Raw genomic sequence first — 16,748 nt, 5'->3', positions numbered from 1 at the left:
TTGGTAGAATTTGTAATTTTTGTTTATCTAGTACACATAAAATATCATCCTATTATATCCTTAAATAGCATTCCAAGATCATTTATAGGGTTAGGGATAATTTAATTCGTACCTCTCTTTTTATTCAAGTACCTGCTTACTTTCCTTTTTCCCTTGATTTGTGAAAAATTTTTATTCACAGTAGTTCTCAGTAGATTCCCTTATCTACCAGAGTTATGTTTCAAGTCCTCCAGAGGAGGTCTGAAACAGCAAATTGTACTCAAACTTATATATGGTTTTTTCCTATGAAAACAAACTTATGATAAAGTTTAATTTATAAATTAGATACAGTGAAAGATTATCAGTAAGAAAAACAGAACAATTATGTCAATAAACTAATAAAAGGACAATCTAGTTCAGCTTTTTTCTATATTTCCTCATAACTAGAGATAAACTCAGACTGAAGTGATTGATGATTTTGGGTTATATTTGCTTGATAACGCACTGAAGATGGGCGAAGGTATGTGAAAGAGTGTTGTCTACAACTTTGCTTGTTAAGTGATTGGTATACTTTAACAGAGATGCCTATTTTGGAAAATAATCAGAGTAAACAAACTAGTTGTACCACTGTGGCTCTGAAGAGGACAATATTTTTAAGAAAAAATGCTACTTTAGCACGAACCTAATAGTGAATGTTTACTTATAAAGCCTTGAGATTTGTTTCTAGGTGTAAATAGAACATTTGCACTCCTTGGAAAAAAGCTTAGGTATTTAGCCAAACAAAATTATTCTCTTCTTCCTCTCCTCCTCCTCCTCCTCCTCCTCCTCCTCCTCCTCCTCCTCCTCCTCATTCTTCTTCTTCTTCTACTGCTGCTGCTGTTGCACTCTATAAAATGCTGTCCACGTTCTGTTTTAATTGCACCAGCCCTTAAGATGGATGGCTTGATATGACCTTATTGATTACATGTATTTTAGAGATGAGATATCCTGTCACTAACATGACATAGTGTCTCTATTACACCTCAGTCTGCAAAGTTAGTATGCAGCATTTTCAGGTTAACATTATCAATATCAAATTAATCTTTGTGGTTGCTACAAAAGCTGTACTTTCTCTTTTTGGGGGTTTACAGTGGATATCTAATCAAAGACTTGACCAAGAATTGCATTTCTCATTGCCACTGTCACACGTTCTCTACTCAACATCTCTCATATACCTAAAGATTCATATGCTATAATTTTATTCCTAAAATGCTCAAATTCTACTAGCCATTAAATTGAGACACTTGAAACATTCAAGGTTCTAGACTTCTTTTCTTTTTAAGATCACAAAGAAAATCCAGGACACTAACCAGCAGGAAACACTGACTAGGTTGAAGTGAAAACTTTCCTCAAGGCAATGCAAAGTATCTCAGGGAGACCTTAATGTGATTTGAAGATCTCTTTCTGTTTGTGTTGTTAGCAAGTACAGCAGCTGTTTTCATATCGTCATGACTTCACTTTTGAAATTTATAAAACTGGTGCGTGATAAATAAAGGTACAAAATGTTGGGTCTATTTTAAATATTTTCCATGTGATAAAACTTCACGAATGCTAGTGGATAAAAAGGTTATTGTGTCAAACAGCCACCATAATAAGGAATTTATTATTGTATGGAGACAGAAACTAGTGTCTTTAGAGATATCAACGGCTCCATGATCACTTCTAGGGAATAACTTAGTTGTAAGAGACTTCCATAGTTAAATAACAAGTTAACATTTTGTCATATGGAACCAAATGTATTACATATAGCATCCCATGTAATCTTTGTTATAATCCTGCTAAATAGGATATTGCTTTATCGCTATTTTGCAGATACAGAAATGAAGAAATAGCTTAAATGACTAAACTGAACCAACAGATAGTAAATGATGCTGCTGGGATCTGGAAGAACCCAGGCCATCTTTCTCCAGAATCTGTATACCAACTTCTTCACTTTTCTGCCATTCTGATGTCCAGGTAGGCAAATCCGTTCTAAAACATAATATAGTAACAACGAGCAGATGACAAGTATTTTATTTTGTGCTCTGGTCTGTCTGTGTACCACAGATTTGAAAAGTGGGAGAATGTCTTGGCTAGTGAGGCAATAGATTTTTAAATCACTTTCTGATATCTCTTTCATGCCTCATGTTGGAAGACAATTGCCCTTCAGTCTCATAAAAGTTTATTGTATTCTTCAAAGTTTAAATGTGTTATCTTAAGAACATTACCAAATCAGAAACACTTAGAACTGTGACTCCAGGGTAACAAATACCTGAATGGATATCAGAATTTGGATTTTAATATATTTATCTGCCATAAGATTGAGTTTGTTCCCCTATTAGCTTTTTGTCATTAGGACTATGCACCTGACACACACAACTTAAAGGAAGAGAATTTTATTTACCTCATATCTTCAGGAGATTCAGGGCTCAGTCCACAATCAAGTGGCTCTCTAGGAAAAGGGCATTGTGGAGTAAAGCTGCCTAGTTCATGGCAGCAAGAAAGCACAACCGGAGCCCAATGCCAAAGAGAAAAGGGCCAGAGTCCTGATGTAGCCATACCCCCAGTGGCCACTCAGACAAACCCACAGGTGCGTTTTCCTAACCCCATAGGCAGCTCTCAAAGCATTCAAGTTGGCATTTAAGTTCAACCAGCATGTCATGTAAAAGGGAAATAACAGTAAAGGGTCTGAAAATTAAACATGCTTGGGGAGTAAAAGGGTTAGCTTTATACCTGGCACATAAAGAATACTCTATCGGGGCTGGGGATTTAGCTCAGCGGCATAAGCACCTGCCTTGCAAGCAGGCGGTCCTGAGTTCGATCCTTGGTACCGATAAAAATGAAAAAGACAAAAAAAAAAAAAAAAAGAATACTCTGTCACAGAATAACAACAATGATAAAAACCCTCTCTTCTGTTCACATGCTCATGTTTGGGACCTTCAATTCAATACCTATCCAAGACATTCTGTATTTTAAAGTTAGGAGTATAACATTTATATTTAGGAACATTCACTTAACAATGAGTTCTTGTGTAGTTCATTGCTAGTTTTATATGCTTCATCTTTACCGACTCTCTAAAACCTTGTAAAATTATTTAATAGAAATTTTTTCAATTGTCCTATAACCCAGGTTGTTGAAAAAAGTTCAGTAAGATTTTTGCTTTCCCAGCCCTCTGCCCTCTAAATTGTTCAAGAATTTAAATTTGCATAACATTATTCTGAACAATTCTGAAAACAGATTAGAACATCCCAGAAATGAAATAGTGTGATAATGTTGCCTATAAGTGGAACACATCACCCACTTCATTATGAATGGTATATACCCATCTACTTCCAATACAGGCTACTGTAATTAAATTCAATAAGTAATTCCTTGGACCTTCTTACCTAATTTATAATTGTGATCCTTGAGTCTACATGTTATTTGTGATCAATGATGAGATATTAATGGAGATTTTTTTGAATTCTGGAGTTCTATTCACTACCACAGGAAGTTTTCTCTGTTTTTAGAATATAAATTGGACATTAAGTATGTTCTTTAAAGTGTGGGGTGTATAATTAGGCCAAGTAGTTAGATCTACTTGGTACTGTGTGTATACATAAGCATTTTAATTGTAATAAATTCTATAAAATAGAAACAGTTGATTTTTTCCTTTCAACATTCCAAAGCAATATTTACAGTGCAATCTTAAATGTAGAGTAGGTTAAAATACAGACTTACAAATAAGACTAAATTTCATTGACTTGGAAGAAAGTTTCACCATTCTGTGTATGTACCTGTACATGCATATGAGTGTTGTTTATGTATCCATGCATCATAATCACTCTTCAGGCTCTGAAGTGCTAACAGTGTTTTTATTGATATCATGGTATTCATTTGCAGTCACAGAGTGAAGGAAAATCTCTCCATATCAACATATAATTGGCTTATTAGAATATCTTGTGAAGAGAAGTAATAAAGCTCTAATTTTAGTAATGAGGATTGGATGATTTTCTATCTCCCATTCTTTTTTTCTGCCCAGGCCTCACTTCCCCTGCCAATAAACATCCATTGTTAAAATGTGAAAGAGCCCAAGGATGGGCAGCTGGATTTTTACTCTGAATTGCCAGTTTGCATGCAGTGCCAGCTGCCAGTATCAAGTGTTCATTCCTGTCTGAGAACCCGCCATTGACCTCAGTGAGATAAACTATCAGGTGCAGGCCTGATACTGACTCATCCCTGGACTGGGAATGTGCAGTGAATACCAAGGGCTTGATGAAGGCTGGAAAGGGTCACCTAGGCACCAATAAGTCCAGTAGGCGAAAGATGGGATCCAGTAACATAGGTCAGAGATAAAGTCAGAAGACCCAATGAAAACCAGTCTGGAAACCAAAAGTAAAAGCATCCCAGATCTAAGCTTTTAAATTTCAGTCAGTTAAGTGAGGTTTAAATGATAATAACTCAAGGATGATGTGAAAACTGAGGGCAAACTCTGTCTCTATTATTCAGTCCTCAACATATTTCCTTCTGAGTACTTGATAAACCTCTGGAGGATAAATGAAAAGTGTAGATATTCAAAGCCCAGTTTAGTGTTATACTGCTGTGTTCTTCACTTGCCTGTTAGCTGCATGCCTGCTACTATCTTCACTCACTGTAGCATATATTCATTCCTTTTTTCTCCTCTTCTCATCCCTCCTTTCCTTCCTTCCTGCATATGGCCCTTTATCCTCAACTCCTCCTCCATCTCCAGACATTCTCTTGTATTTCACCCGTGCAGCAGAAAGTATGGCCATATCATATCTTGACTGCTAAGTTAATATCATCTCCATTTCAAGGACCAGCCAATTGGAATCAAATCTCAAAGTACCAATTGTAAATAATCTGTGCCCCACTTTCTTGCAAAAGTATTAGGGCAAAATTAAAAATAAATGCATAGACATATGACCACAGGGTACTTAAGAGAAATTTAGGTCGTGGTCAGGAATCATATAAAGAAAATGGGACTGCAAGTATATGGGGTAAAGGAATAATATGAAATAAACTTGGCATCACAGTTGACAAATACACTTAGCTAGCAGCCTCCTGGCCAGCTGCATAATTAGTAAATATTATAGATGATAAAACAATCATAAAGTAGCATAACAAGCTGTCAGTTATTAACACCAGGGCTTATCATAATGTTTGGCATATAGGAGGTGTTCAATAAGCATTTCAAAGGTGGACTACAACAAGCTAAATGTTTTGGTTGTAAAAATAACTTTATGCACATGTAAACGCACTCACACAAATATATGTCCCTGTAAGTATAAGTCTCCATAAGATCTTTCCTCCAACTAGCAGTACAAATGGAGCTACTTTAACACTATCTGTACATAAAATGCAAATGTCTTTTTGTAGGATTCTGATACAAACCAAGACATAGGATTACTCAGTGGCTCCCAGAAGCCATTCATTCTATTCCTCTGAATTTAACAAGAATAAATTCAAATAGTTCCAAAATAATATAAATGAAACTCACTGTTTATTATTAAGATGTAAAAGTATGAACTTAGTGACCTCGGGAATGGATAGGAATGGGGGTTTAGGGCAGCACTGGCACTCTCTCCACTTTGTAGCACTGCATCACTCTAAAAGTCTTTATTTCTCTTTTTTGCCCCTGTATTTTTCCTCTCCAATCTACATGGTAAAAAAAATCTACATGGTAAAAAAAAAATAGGATCATGCCGGCACTCTTTGATTGATATTGCTTCTTTTAAAATTAGCATTCCTGATAAAAACTAGAATCTCAATCTCAATTCCACACTTTCAGGGAAAACCCTCAGTTTGTCCAGGCTGTGTCACAAGTTGAAGTCCAGATCAATCAGCTATGTCTGACAAGCCAAGGCCATATCATAGAAAATGTTGCCAGGGGAACTCTCTTACCATTTAGGTAGTAGTGTGTCAAAGAAGGCTTCTACTGCAGCCAAAAACAAATAAACAAACAAAAACAAAACAAACAAACAGTATTTGAATGCATTGCTTTCAGGGTATCTTAACATATGTCTGAACTTATTAATGGATAATTTAAATTGTCTTTTTCAATATCTATAGTATCTCTCAAGCATGATTTTAGCCAAAGCTACCCAGCCATTCAAAAAAAAAGCTCTCCAATAATTATCTGACTTATAGTGCTGTTGAATTGAATAAAATTACATTAATGCTTTCAACTTCAGATAATTATGTGGAAAAGTTAAATAAACTTTGTAATCAAAGAGTCTGATTGGTATTATCATTTATGTAAAATGTATCCTGCCTTTAAATGGAAGGAGTCACAGATGAATCTGAGCACATGATCCCAATTTTTTTCTCAGTAAATAAAACTATGCTTGATGGTCTTCATGACAACTCATTGATCTCACCACACTCACCAGATAAAACAGATCCTAGAATAGAGGAGAGCTTATTTTGACCTGAGAGATATTAGAGTCAACTTCCATGACTACCATAACAACACTACAGCCCTGAGGGATCTTTTGGCCACAGGTGTAGAAAAGAAAGCACCTGATAATATCAGAGTCACATTCAAAGGGTTATTTTATCATGATCAGGTGAAGATGACTTCCTAAATCAATGGCATAATGCAGGTTTCTTAAGATGAGAATGAGTTCTCTATTCCCCACATTAAACAAATAAAGCTGTTTACTTCTTAACATGGGTAATATGGAATTTCTGTAAAGATTTAGACTTACTTCTTTGTCCCTTTTCCCCTTTCTTCATAATCAAGACAAACTTGATTGGATGGCTGGAAATGAGTCACATTAATGCACTGGGAGTGGCTAAATCAATATAATAACATGCCGCAGTGTCCAATTGCCACCACATATACAAAACTTCCAAGAATTTTTCACTCTTTACTTATTTAACTCACCACAGAGAGTTTCCAGATAGCGTAAGGGACAAAAATACACACTTCTTCTTTTCCTCCTAGTCTTTAGAGTCAGTCTGAGACTTAGGAGACCTTGGAAGCAGAAATGATTAATAGTATCAGAATGACATCCTTGAGGGATTGATCTGTTATCTCTAAGATTACAATAACTTTACAGAACAAATAGCATCACTAGACTGGGACTTCAGCCATCTTATTGCATTCTGAAAAAAATGGAGGAACCAAAAGAACAGCTTTAGCATCATAGTCAGGAATCATGCCAGGAAGACAATGGTTGGAGAGCACTTGGCAGTCTTCAGGGAAACACTGACTGAATCTAATATATTCATTACACAATGCAAACAAAGTCTGAGGAAGTGCAAGACCAGCTGAAGCAAATGTAGTTGGAAAGCTGCAATAAAAAAGAATCATGGAATGAAGCAAATGCAGTTAGAAATCAGTAATAAAAAGCAGTCAGGAAACGTGAGTATTTCTTTGGATTTGTACACCAAATAAAAGAGATTGGAATATATAGGACAGTAGTACTCAAAGCATGGTCCCTAGAGCAACAGCATCAGTCCAGGAACTTATTAGAAATACAATGTTTTGGCATTTTCCCCAGTCTTACTCAGAAACTCAGGAGTGGAGATATTCAAACTTTTCTCTTTAAATAGGCGTAGTGGTCGACACCTGTAATCCCAGTATTCAAGGATGCTGAGGCAAGAGGATCATAATTTTGAGTTCCACCTGGGAAAGTTTACGAGACCCTGTCTCAACTTTTTAAAGAGACTGGAGAGGAACTCAGTGGTTGAGCACCCCTAGGTTTAATCCTTCCATGCTTTAAAATGGTCTAACATATCTAGGCTTGCACTCTTACTGCTCTCAGTAAACTTCATTAGATAAAAATAAACCTAAATTAGCCAGATGGATGACAAGAATCCATATGGGGAGAAACTCCAGCTGAGACTATTCTAAACTAATCAACTGAAGCTCCCCATAAGCTGATTATAGGTGAGCTGAGCCTACCAAGACCACAGGCATATCCAGCTGAGCTCAACCTAAAAATCATTCCGAGAAATTGTTTTGAGACATTATATTTTGAGGTGTTTGAGTATTTAGTGAAAACTAATGAAACACTCAGTGACCCCTGGCTAGAATTCAGCCACCACTGAAGCCCCCTACAAGGCACAGAATCAATCTGAGACAGTATCCTCAGGTGCCATAACAATTCTCTCTGTCTCTCTGTGTGTATTTTCTAAAGCTGAAATATTCAGTGAATTGGCTTTTACCTCCACTGCCCCTAACACAATGCACCTGAGGACTTGAACATCCCCAAGTTTGAGATGTGATGGTAGAGAAAGTAAATTAGTCCCCTTCTTCATCAGCAAATCTCTAAGTTCAGGACAATGCCTACTTGCTTCATTGGACTGAACGTACCTAGCAACCCATAACAAAAAAGACGCTATGTAGTACTGTCCAAGATTTCTCCATCCTGCCATCTCAATCCCCTCAGAAAGGCTCTGGAAGCAAGGAATGATAAAAGTTTTTATGAATGTCCTTTAGCTTCAGAATTGCAAGAAATTCTTAGCTGAGGGGAAGAAGTGTTTAGCCATCAGCAAAGCTGAATGTAGAGACCAAAACTGACTTGGGAGCATAAGCAACACATTTTAACAGTGAAGTTGATTTGGTCATCCATTTTGGGGAAAGTTCAGATTAGGTGAAGTAGGACTTGCCGCTGTTGAGAAGTGTGGATTTAAGAGGGATTTATTTGTTATCTTCAATCATGCTCATTTTAATAGAAGCAAAATCACACCATACACACAAAAAATGGAAACATAGGGTAAAGAGTAAAAAAGAACCCCTACCTTCATTGCTTCTCTACTCAAACAACTCAAAATTAAGATGTTAATATGTTTTAATCAAGCACTGAAACCTCTATGAATATATAAAATGCAGCTATTGCGATCCATATTTGTTAATTGACCCCATTCTAGAGACTTCTACAGTTGTTCACTCCTCTCTCATTGAATTCTAATTAGCTGGAAACCTGAGAAGACATCTTCCAGTAAATCCAGTTAAGCTATGGGATACAATTGGTCTATCTCACTTACAAGAGGGAGAAATGTTAGCACTCTATATGTATCAGTTTTTTCCACTTTGAAAATATAGTAGTGATCACTAGTTACATGCACTGTTGAAAAGTTAACTATAATAATCTTTCAAAACCCATATCAGAGTATCTGGTACATAGTAAGTGTTCAAAGATACTGGTTAGTAGTAGTAATTGATTTCCCAGCATTTGTTGATTTATTTTTCTCATGTACTATTCATATTCCCCAAACTGGGGGCACAGATCCTCTGAGTCAAAAAGAAGAAAGAGGACTATACTCATGTTGTTGGGATTTTTTTTTTTAAATCGGTACCAGGGATCGAACTCACGACCACCTGCTTGCAAGGCAGGTGCTTAAGCTGCTGAGCTAAATCCCCAGCCCCCTTGTACTCATGTTGTGATCTCTAATTGTCATGACTGGTTGTTAAATGAATATAGAGTTCATTTATTATGTCCTCAGTCTTATATTTTTTTCAAGATACCACTTTGGTTGAGGGTGTCTTTGTGAGCCCACTCAGCACTGCTGTGGTTTTCTATCACCATCAATCAGGGTAACACATGTTAATTAAGTGCTTTACTGTTTTTGCTGATGATTTATTAGATCTTGTCTCATTAATGTGTTGGATCAAAAAGAAAAGTAATTAAGCGAGGAAGAGCAGTGGCAACATGTACCTAGCATTATTTATTAAATATAAAAGTTCTTAGGATGAGAGCCTGATCATTTGTCCTTAAGTCATCCAGGGTTCTCAAATGATAGCAAAGCATCTAACTATAACTACTTCTAATCCTTAGATTCATTGTTATTTTTTGAAGAGTGCTGATGGGAAATATAATTTGATATTTACAATCAAAATGCCAGCAGCTGGAAAAGGAAGACTGGAATTGCACACTCTTCTCTTTATCCTTTAATCATAGAAAGTCAATAAAACTCCTCTCTAGTGTAAACCTGTGATTTGTCCCTTAAATATAAGTAATATGAATTTGTGAGATAGGATTCCATGAAATAATGGCTATACAATCTTAAAGGAAAAAAACCAACCATTTTAAGATGAAATGTTATTTTGTCCATGAATATTTTTTTCTTGCAGAAAGATTCATAATAAGTTGGAAAACTCAAGAGATCATTTTGTATATCCCTCATTTTTCTAGACAGGGTTGTAAACAAACCTCATAGAATTTGTTCTAACCTTTTCAATAAAAGCACATGATGTGAACACTATTATTCAGGCATGATTAATCCTGCTCTTCTAAGGAGTCTGTGAAATGAAGGTCATCACCTCCAACACTCAGGTATTAAGGTGCTGTTAGTTCTCAATATCTTAAAGCCAATGAGTTTTAATTTTGGAGTCAATGTAAAGACATTGAGACACTATTATTCATGTTTTGCACAAGGTAAGTAATAAACATACAAATAAACTGGATGTTGCTGTTAGAGAATATTCAGTTATAGTAAGAATTAAGCTTTGGAATAGTCTCATCAAAAAAATTCACCTGAACATAATGAGGCTAACTTTTTTTAACCTTGTAATTTATTACTATATCATTTTGGGGAATTTTGTTTGCCTTCTACCTTGTATTGGACATAACCTTTGTATATGAGAATCATTTTTCTAAAAAAATGGGCCAAAATGTGAAAGTGGCACTGCCATACATAAAATAGAACATGAGACACAGTAAATGGGAGATAAAAATCTTGACTTCAAAATGAAAACATTGAAGTTAATTAAGAAGTACTCTGATTTCTGGGAAGATGTCTTTCAAAATATTAATAGCTGTGTCTCTCTTAATTACAAATTTTTGTGTTATTTATTCTTCAAATCAAATTCTACAACAAAAGTGTTCCAGCTTTGAAATTAGATCAAACGGCTGCTTTTAAAAACATTTCTCTCAAGTTAAAATGGCAATAAATTAAAAACATTAGTATCTTTTTTGAGTTTATATAGGTACTTTTTGCATATTCTGATTTAACTTTAATAGTAGGGTAACATTACACTAAAACTACAAGTAGCCTAAAAAATCCACATTTCCCAAAATAAATTCCATGGCACATTAATCTTCTGAAACCATCCTTGTAAAAATGAGTTTCATATCAAATAAGTCCAGGAAACACTGTTCTTCATATTTAAAGTCTCCAAACAAAGGATCCATGAAGCCTGCCACTACTGCGACGTATTTAGTCGAGCTAACCTATTATGTGCTTACCTACTTCACAATGAACAATTTTCCATGTAACTCCAATTAGCATCCTGTCACATTTTAGAAAATGCTTCTTTAGGCCAGTTCTCCGAAGAAGATAGATAATTAGCAGCAGTATTGGCACTGGAACTTAGGTATGTTGATTCTGTGCCTGATGCTCATTTTTTCTGTACCTGAATATTCAAGGATGAAGAAGCATCAGTCTTTGTACATCCATCCAAGAGTTCCTTCAAGGAAACAGAGTAGGGAAGATTCTGTCTAACACCTCTTTCCAAAATTCAGTCTAACACTGATGTGTCCTCATGCCTTAGAACATTTTGATGATATGAACAGACATACATAGTTCATTAACTGACCCACTTAAGAAAGAAATTTCTGCCTTCCCATTTACCATTCCCATTCCTGCTCATCTGAAGTACTTTTGCAATAACCTTGAGGAAAAGAGTTTCTTTTTACTCTTTCTTTTACCTTAAGAACTAATGCTTCTTGAAAACCATTAATGTCACACTTCAATTTTTTCTTATTACCTGAGGCATTATGAGGTAGTGAAGAATCTGTATCCTTCTGGGAACTAAAATGAAATATATGTTCAGAACATTTACTGTTTAACTTTACTAGTTCTTTTTTCTTATTGTACATAGTTTAAATGATCAGTCATTCAGGCCTACAGCATCATCCACCTCCAACTTTAAGTGTTTTTCAAAATGATCATAAATTCTTTTTGTTTACTTATTGATCCAATTAGATGTTGTTTAAAAATCTAGCACTTTCCCTCTTTTATTCACTACCTTATTATTTTCTCCTTTTCTAGTCTTCTAAGACACTTTAAAAATACTTAACTTTTCCTTGTGACAATGGAACCCTCTTTCTCGTACTGCGTTCTGTATTCACTTTCACAGATATTTAGAAATGGAGAATCTCAAGTCTTACTCAGCCCCACTGAGACCTTGCATATTTACATGATCCCCATGGTACTGGTGTAACCTTAAAATTAGGAAAGTATTAGTCTAGAGTATGTTACAAAGCAATGATTTAATTTTGATGCAGAGCTAGAAAAAATTACATTTATTTAAACATTTTATTTTGTTTGGAAATACATGCCAAAGGTAATATATTAGTTATGTGAGCTTTTAATTTTGTGAAGTAGAAACAAGCCTAGAGACCTTCTGAAGCATTTCATAGGAAAAATCAAAATAATGCTCACATGGCTAATTTAGTCCATTTGACTCTGATGTCAAACAAGCTAATAGGCAGCCTTCTTTTCACACAGGAACTGACAAAGCTGGACAGCACAGTTCAGCATCAACTGGAGCTATCGAGAGCCATACATGTATTAAATGCAACACTTTAATTTCGCCCATATTGTGCCATTCTGAGTAAGGCATTTGCATGCACAATAGAGATTAAATCAATCCCTCCATTTATCCTATCCAGAAATTTCTACTGTGTGATTTTCCTGAAGCTATCTTCTTTAGACTAATAGATAAAAAGGCATCAAATTGTTAGTACTTCCTTGATTTAAACAAAAAGAAAATATGATTTTCCTCAGAATACATAGAGGTGGTATATGTGACTGTGCACTAATCTTATTTGATAAGGCCTCAATTGATTTCATTTTCCATGAATTTTGAAGTGCTGTATGTTAGCAGTAGCTTTCTCTAAGGAGCTTTACATGAGCAGCTCATTACACCACAAAAAAACCCCTGTGAATTAAAGGATCAATATTTGTTATGCTCAGTCTTAGAGTTGATGGAGACAATGCATGGAGAAACCTAGACATAGTGAGTTGAATTTCACACTATTAGCTTATCATTAAAATGTTATATAGTTGTATTCCCTGACTCCATCTTTACAATTAAGAAAAATTCACCTATTAGTTTCATTAGGCTTGCTATTAAGTAGATCTAAGCACTTGCTCAGTGTGCAATGAAGAGGTAGATGAACACCAAGAAATCATGAAAATGTAATTTAAGAATTTCAAAGTGCAGGATAACTATATTTCCAAGATTTTGCTTTAATGCATAGTACTAGCCCGGTTATTTCTTGGTGATTCATTTTTTTCACCTGCTCATTTGTGGTCAGTTGACATCCATGAAAAGAAGAATGAAATCATGTTCTTTACAGTAAAAGGGATAGAATTTATGACCATAATATTAAGTGAAATAGTAAAACACATGAATTTAAATATCACATGGTTTCTCTTATATGATAAACCTGAAACATAAATAAGTAAAAGATTGAAATAAAGGAGAGATGGTTGGGAAACAAGGCAAAGTTATTGGAGATTAGAAAGGCATCACGGGAGAGAGAAGGGAAAGGAGGTAAATGAATCAAAATGATCAACATATGCTATACACATGTATTAGTTCCCTCCAAACAAATGTAACTATGTTGTATTATGAACATTCACTAACTTTAAAACAAAAAAAAGATTTAAAAGTTAAAATGAAAAATCAAGCAAATTGGAGGCAGTAATTAATTATAGGTTGCCTCACATGAAATAAAATCTAGAGTACAAAGTCCAGAATAAGACAATATATTATTGTATTTTTCCTGATCAAATACTTGGATCCATTTTTACTTGAACCCTGTGGATATACACCCCAATGGAAGTGTCCAGGAGTCTGTTAATTTTGAGCAATATTGTAATAAGTTAAATATTACCTGTAACATCTCTCCCATAGAGTAAATTTAGTATATTTATACTTCACCCAGGGCCTCCAAAGTCTTAATTTAAAGAAGTGAATCACTGATGGAATCCTTACTTGCTGAGATCAAGAAGTGATAAAGAATTTGGGGCAAAGAGGCTTTTGATTTTGTTCCTTAACTATATGCCATTCAATAGACAGGTCTGACTGTTATTAGAACAAGCCTTTCTGAAAGTAGAGGGCACTTAAGAGCGCAAGATCCGTTATTTTTCTGGTGTCTAGTTGAAGATACCAGTCTTCTAATCCACACCTTATCTTGCAAAATTGGTGGTAAAAAGTAGACAATTGTTTTAAATTACACTTTTTTCAAGGCATTAAAAAAACATCCAAATATGCAAGAAGTCAAGGATGATGGCCCTTACATGTAATCTCAAATACTCAGCAGATCGAAATCGAAGGATACACAAAAAGTTCAAGGCTAGTCTAAGCAACTTAGTGAAACCCTGCCTTAAAATATGGCTATTCCTCACTTAACAACTTACCCGTTTAAGGACTGTTGGGGATTACTATTCAGGCACACTATAATCCTAACCCATCTTTTTTTGCACAGTTCTGTACATCTTGTTTATAGAGCCTTAATGTATTTTTGGTACACTATGCCTTGCTTATGAAGCATTATAATTTTTGCTAATTGTACAGTACTGTAGTTTTATATTCTATTATACATTTCAGTATTGCATGTAAGAGTAATATGAAAATAAAATCAAAGTCATTGTTACAGTTTTCTTTGACTGCTTCTTTGTTCTGAATATTGTAGTGCACGAGCTATGTACATGTAGCAACCAATTCATTAAATGACCTAGTGGCAGGAAGGGAACTTGCTTATTACATGAGAAATGCCTGTATAGTTAAAAAGGCTGGATATATTATTCAGGTATTACTCACTTGCCTAGCATGTAAGAGGCCCTGGACCTAATTATTTATACTGCAAACAAAAAAAGACAAGTTATGGGCCAGTAGCTTTGAAAATCAACATGATTGGTACATTTTTCTAAGAAAAGAAACGTTATTAAATCTTTTCCAAATAGAATTAAGCAGATTTAGTAGATCATAAAATTTTCTTTTAATTCTCAAAATTCTCCATTCCTCTCCATAACCCATTATTAGCAGGTAGCTATTTGGATTGTGGCTATTAAATCTTTAAGAAAAAGATAACATATTTTATTTAAAATATTTGAGCTGTTCCAAAGCTAAAAAGAAGGTAACACTCCAAATATATTTCTAAGAGACTAACAACCCAGAAGTGATAACTCAGTTCTCCAAAAGAAAACTATTTTAACAATCTCATCAATAAATATAATGTAAGTATTAGCAAAATGAATAGTAAAGTAGACTTTAAAAGAGTATACACCATATACAAGAATAACTACACATGAGAAAATGTTTTCATAATTAAAGAACAAAAATTATTTGATTATTTAAATAGATTGTCATGGCTAAAATTAAACACAAATTCATAATAAGGCTACTATTCAGTGATTAACTTAAAAATTTGTCCTTGTGCAAATATATTTACCAGGAATCAAGAGTGAACTTGTTACTAAATAGAAAAATACATACATTTACATAAAAACAGGATCAAGACCATAATCGTTACCATCAAACTATTTCTCAACATCTTGGGCAATAAGAAACACTTATGCAGTTATTATGATCATTGTTGAAAACAAACACCATGTTTGGCCAAATAAATAGACTTTTTAAAACTTTATTTTTTTCCTCAAAAAATTTTACTAGGTAATTTCTTAAATTATTATATTACCAATTAACTAAAGATACATTCTTTCGCTTTTTATGGGCACACAATATCACTGTCCTATGGGACTGTCTGAATGTTTCTCTGAAATCATGCTGACAATTTGGTTCTATCTTGTCTTGACATGTAGACTATAATTATCTTCTATGTGTCTAATAAATCAAACAGAAGAGACTTGAAAGACCTAACCTTATCCTCTTCTATTGCTTTCTTCCTTCCATAGTTTCAGAAATAGAAATATCCTTCATTTTACAAAGAAACACTTATATCTTTGATCCACTTTTCTCTGAACTCTCATTAACACTGAGGTGGTATGTGACAACTGAGGTGGTATGAGGTGGCAAGTTTAGAAGCAAAGCTACTAGTACCACTGCAACAGGGATGGTAAATCACTGTTCAGTTCAAACAAAGGATAAAGATATGCAGTGTGATCCAAATATGATTGCTTACATTTTAAAAATGCATTGCAATACAAGACACATTGCCCTTAATCTCCCTCAGAATACTCGCTCTTGCTTTGAACTCACTTATCTCATCTTTCCTGCCACTTTCTGAAGCAGTTTTGGAAATTTTCTCTCGTGAGTGTCTTCAGTTGCCCTGTTGTGGGTACCTCAATGTTCTCCTGAATTGATTCAAAACATTTTACCTGTCATGGTCCTTTTGGTTTTGAAGAAGGCCAAGCCTCATACAGTGCCATATCCAGTGAATAATATGGATAAAGGTATACCATAATTTTAAAATTTATTAATATATGTTTGTTATACGTATTCACTTGGTGGACTTAGCACATAGATATATCATATGTTGATTATCTTTATCCACCTTTACCCTTGGTCTCCCCGCTCTCCTTTGGTAGGATCCACAACCCATCTCCAAAATGTCTACTCCCTTTTTCCTGCCATCTCTATTTTATTCTTTAAAGTATTTATATTTTGGGCTTCTAGTAGATGCAAAAGCATGTGCTATTTAAACTTTTGTTTCTAATTCATTTTTCTTAACATTATAGTGTCAGCCCTTACAAAAATCAATGTGGAGATCACTCAAACTCTAAAAAGATAAATTCAGTTTAACCCAGCTATACCTCTTCTAGGTATCTTC

This window comes from Cavia porcellus, unplaced genomic scaffold, assembly GCF_034190915.1.
Source record: "Cavia porcellus strain 051 isolate PalLab524CR breed Dunkin Hartley unplaced genomic scaffold, mCavPor4.1 scaffold_33, whole genome shotgun sequence".
In the NCBI taxonomy this organism is placed as follows: domain Eukaryota; kingdom Metazoa; phylum Chordata; class Mammalia; order Rodentia; family Caviidae; genus Cavia; species Cavia porcellus.
This window is presented reverse-complemented; position numbering follows the sequence as displayed.